General features: G+C 44.4%; 1 protein-coding gene and 1 pseudogene across 7 annotated transcripts in view; one reads left to right on the top strand and one right to left on the bottom strand.

The window, feature by feature from the left end:
- The window catches only part of KLHL24 (kelch like family member 24), a 38,363-nt gene extending 33,871 nt beyond the window's left edge, over window positions 1-4,492 (bottom strand). For 2 of the 7 annotated variants that reach the window (XM_011382681.2, XM_011382647.2), the window contains exon 1: window positions 4,343-4,490. The gene's annotated coding sequence lies outside the window, so the exon portion shown is untranslated. Of the gene's footprint in view, window positions 1-2,833; window positions 3,279-4,306 lie in introns of those variants that run through there. The other 5 variants (XM_023526252.1, XM_011382630.2, XM_023526246.1 and 2 more) reach the window with 3 other exon arrangements.
- On the top strand, window positions 648-768 carry LOC111734341 (annotated as a pseudogene).
- Window positions 4,493-4,806: the final 314 nt, after the last annotated feature.

Here is a 4,806-nt window from a genome sequence, read left to right on the forward strand (position 1 = left end):
CAGAGGAGGTCAGTGTACAAAGTCCTAAGGAGATATATAATATCAGAATTGATTAGAGTGTAGTTGTACTGCAACCAAGCTTATTTTTCCTTCAGAATGCAGGAATTCGATACAAAGAAAGTTACTATCAGCCTTAAAGATAGTACAGATTAAGGAGGGGTTTATAAAGACAAATACCAGAAAGCAAAGGAAACCAACAACATTTTGATTAACGTGGTCCCTACAACCTGCAGTAGTGAACTGACACATGCTATGCTCTACACTACTTCATTTTCTCAAATTTAAGCTTGAATGAAGAGCAACATAACAGACAACAGACTAACCAAGAAGAGGTTCATCTTTAAAGATACATAGTAACTCAAAAGAAGGAAAGCCAGAAATAACTGCAACACAGTAAATCCATTGCTTAAAAATAACTAGAAATTGTATTTAACCTGGTACTATATAAAATCAAGCAGTTTTTATAAATTTCAGATATTTTTGCCCTATTTTCTCAAAAGCTAATTTACTTATTTGAACCATTCTATTTAATGGCCATTTAAAACAATTATAAAACTTACACTCTTAAAATTTCAATTTAAAGCTTTACTTGGAGCAATGGTTCCTGAATAAAGTTTTACAAATGTAATACTTAAAATCCAGGCTTCGTCTACGGCCATGCCACCCTGAACACAAGTCCGATCCAGTCTGATCTCAGAAGCTAAGCACCATCGGGCCTGGTTAGTACTTGGGTAGGAGACCACCTAGGAAGACCAGGTGTTGTAGGCGTAAAAACAACAACAAGGGACTGTAAACTGACAAGGTCCTTGCAATTTGTGAGGTCAACCAAGGGTTGCCTTGTCTAAAAAAAAAAAAAAAAAAAATCCAAGCTTCAAGATGCTATTTTTGACATTTCTAATTTCTTAATGGAATCATCAAGAATATATTTACCTACTTAAGATATCAGAAACAAATGAAAACATTGAATTTATCTGTCTAGAATGATAGCAACTAGTGATTATCGTCTGTTTTCTAGAACCACAAATGGTCAATACATTAAAACCTCGGTTAATGAGAGAAAAAGAAATAAGAGGTATCTGATGATGAAAAATTTAGGAGTGCTAAACAATGTCTGACTAAACCATATGATTCTATAACTAAAAAAGAATACTATTTTTTCCCAAATCACAGAACAAAAAAAATTTTAATTTCTCCATGCAGTGTTTCCCTCTCTCTTGCCTTAAAACTTTTGGTTACTAATATTCCCCAGCCCCTAAAGGAAGAAAACAAAATTGTTAACCATCAAACATCATATCTGGTATTAAGCCATCCTATTGACACTACTCATGCTTCTGAGTAGACTAGACATATAAACTTAACATCACTGGTTTTATCTCACTAACATGTTTCTTTTAGGTAGTTAATGCATTGTTTTACTTGGAAATCAAAAGATCTATATATATATATTACAGTTATGCTTTCTGTTAGCAAAATTGTTTTTGGTTCTCTTATTAGAATTAATTAAATTTGCAAGGACACTACCCGGTGCTTTGCCACTTGAACAAGTTTGAGATTCAGTATTTTAGATGATTTCTCGATGTATGAAAGCATTTGCAAGTCGTGATTTTTATTTTAGTGGTGATACAAATTATTTGCAAAAATAACTTTGAGACAACTGAGTAAAGAGTAAATCCTAATTATATTTAAATACAATTTAGTAGATTTTGAGATATGCCAAGAAATGAATTTAGGCATAGTGACAAACTCTTCAATTAAAAACATTAGTTTAGCTATTGTGTTTTTAACAGAATAGGGTTTTAAAATGTCGATGGTTGTCAAGTGGCCACACACTCTTTGTATCAGTTACAAAAGAAATAGAATCATACAAAATGTACTTTTATGTACTGTACTTATGAAGATATTTTCTTTACATTTTCCATTATACAGCCCATACCTATTTATTGAAAAAGTATGCCCCAAATTTCTAGATAAAAGTGTTTATGAAAATAACTGCAGCCATTCCTTAATAAATAGTATTTATTTTTCATTAGGCTTGACCTTTGTATTTTAATGAAATGGCAGAAAATAAGGAAGTTAAAAGGAAGTTTTCTGAAAAAGCATTAAGGATTTAGGAACTTGGACAAAAGCCAGGAAAGTTTAAATTAAAGCTGATAGTCAGCCCTAACTCAGATTACTATTTCTTCTTCCTGTTTAGAGACTAAGTCACAGGCTTTCTCTCTGAATAAGGAGGCTTTTGAGAGGTCGTTTTATTATTATTTTTTAAAGGTTAGAAGTTTACATTTTGTACTTATTTAGATATGTTCAAAGCCCTGAGCACACAAGTGATAAGGCAGTGTGGGATCACAAAAGCTGCTCCTCCTCGTGTAGTCATCTCCACTTCAATTTTAAAAAAATATAAAAATGCATAACCAATGAGAACCATTCATAATCAATTCCTGCTTCACCCAGGGGGCTCAATCTACCTCCTACAGAAATGCATTAAGTTTTGGGTGAATTCCTACAGATTTACAGGACAAGAAAATCTGATAAGACCCAAGTACCCTATTTCTATGATCTCATGAGATCAGGAAAACCTCATCTTCAACCTACTATGGCTAAAAATATCTTGAAGATTTTATTAGTCACCTTAATTTATAAATTTAAAACAAGCCATTAACAGTTCACTTACAAATTCTGAATTACCACGGGGATTAATACCAGGAAAACAACTCATCTAAATCGGGGTATAGAAGAATCTATACTTTCAGGAGGATATCCAGAGGCCACCTTTTTTAGGAAATCTAATTTTACAACTTAGTCGGCAAGATGCAGATGTTAAAACGATTTTACGTACCCAATAAAAATCAATCTCAGCTGGTGAACCTTAACAGTCTGTAGCTGCAAATACTAAGACGTGACTTTTTAAAAAAGCTGCTCGAGAGCGTGATTAATGGATAAAATCCACTAAAACTAACTGTGACTAGTCACTCCCTCTAGGTGAATGAGGCACCCTAAAATGTGGCGTTATGGTCCTAGCTATCTAAATCTTGTATACAGAACCTGCAAGAACAAATTCACAAGAAGATTTCCTTCCCATTATCCTGGCAGATAAGGCGACACCAATTAAACCTGGCTAATTATGAAGTCCGGGAGAGCGGGCTGCTGCTGCTGTTCCCAGCGGGCGCAGAACTGCCCCAAAGCTGGGGCAGAAACCGCGGCGCTCACGCAGGGGCGGCGGGGCGGCTCGGACTCCAGCCAGGGTTCCGCGCGGGAGCGCGCGCCGCCGGCTCCGATCAGGCCGCAGCTGCACGAGAGACGAGAGCGCGCGCTCCCGCGCGTCCTCCAGATCACCTTCAAGGGGGCGGAGAAGAACTGCTAGGGCAGGACCACCTAGCGACAACACAGCCGCCAATAAACACTCGGAACTCCTCCATTGTCTCCGCCCACCAGCCGCCGCAGGCGCCCAATCCCGGCCCGGTTAACAGTCTTCGCCCTGGATGTCCAGAACTTGGGGGCGGGGACTCTAGGAACTAAATTAAGAAACCGAGTCCTGGAGTGGTAGGGAGGTGGGGATGTTAGACCCGGACTCCGCCGGCGGAACGCCCGCTCCCCCGCCCGCCCTGGCTCCCCGGGGACGGTCGCTCCAGGGCCGGGTTCCCGGCGCGGGCCCCGCCGCGATTCGTGGTAAACAAAGGCTCGCAGGGTGTGGGGGCGGGGGTAACGGTCAGGTGACAGTGCCGAGAACATTTCGCAACTGCTTTAATGGAGCCTCTCTGGTTCGTAGTTTGGGGAACCCACCTTGCCCCCGTCAGTCCTCCCTGACAGACAACGGTCGCCCCCACCAAACAGGAAGGCTTGATTTGAGGCCTTCTCATTCTCAGTGCTTCCTTCGATTAAAAAAGAGCAGCACCCCTTTCGAAGCCCAGTGGCAACATGCGGGACCCGTCTCCCCAACCCTTTCCGCAGCGGCCCCACCCCTAGGCGGCGGGGTAGCTCGCACCTGCTACCCCCAGCCCCAGCGGCCATGCCCCTCCCAACCCGCCCCCCGCGGGGCGCGTCAGCAGCGCCGCGGTTCCGGGGCGGCAGTGCCGGGAGGCGGAGGTGCCCTCCCTTCAGGACTGTCGTTACCGAGCCAGGACTGAAGACTCCCAGGGGAGCCCTGGAGACCCCCTCATGCCAGACAGAGGCCCTGCAGCCCCAGTCACAATCTCTCCTTAGACCCCTCGTCTGGCTCCGAGAGGCCGGCCTCCGGGCTTCCCTCTTGCTGACACCCCAGTGGTCGTGAACTCGATCGCCCCTCCGCCCCCGGCTCTGGCCGGTTCCTCGCCTTTCTGCTGGTCCTGGAGCTGTCATCCCCAGGTACCTCTCGGCGAAGGCTGGAAGCGGCCAGCAGCAGTGGCCAGCAGCGGCTGCCCCCGCGGTCCCTTAGCAGCTAGCGGCGCAGCGCTCCCTCCAGCGCCGGCGTCTCCTCGAGCCACCAGTCTCTGCCACAGCTCACAACAAAGGAAACATGTGACCGTCCGGGCCAAAACACTGAGCATCACTGATCTCTGGCCAATCCGAGTGGGCTCCCGCCCCAGGGCACCCTGGGAGGTGTAGTTCCCACTCCGGGGGCGACCGCGGAGGCCACTTGAGTTTCCCACCATAGAGCGATGTCGGGTGCAGAATGTGAAAAGAGCCGATAGGAGGGCTGCTTGTTCAGAAATACTTTGTTTTAGGTAGGGGCCGGTTAAGGAGATGCATCCGTGTTAGGAGCCTAGAGAGAAACCTGGGTCGTGTGTTTATTGCCACGTCCAAGGCAAAAGCACGTTACCAAGAAGTCACAGA

The sequence above is a fragment of the Pteropus vampyrus genome, unplaced genomic scaffold, assembly GCF_000151845.1.
Source record: "Pteropus vampyrus isolate Shadow unplaced genomic scaffold, Pvam_2.0 Scaffold14, whole genome shotgun sequence".
Taxonomy (NCBI): Eukaryota; Metazoa; Chordata; class Mammalia; order Chiroptera; family Pteropodidae; genus Pteropus; species Pteropus vampyrus.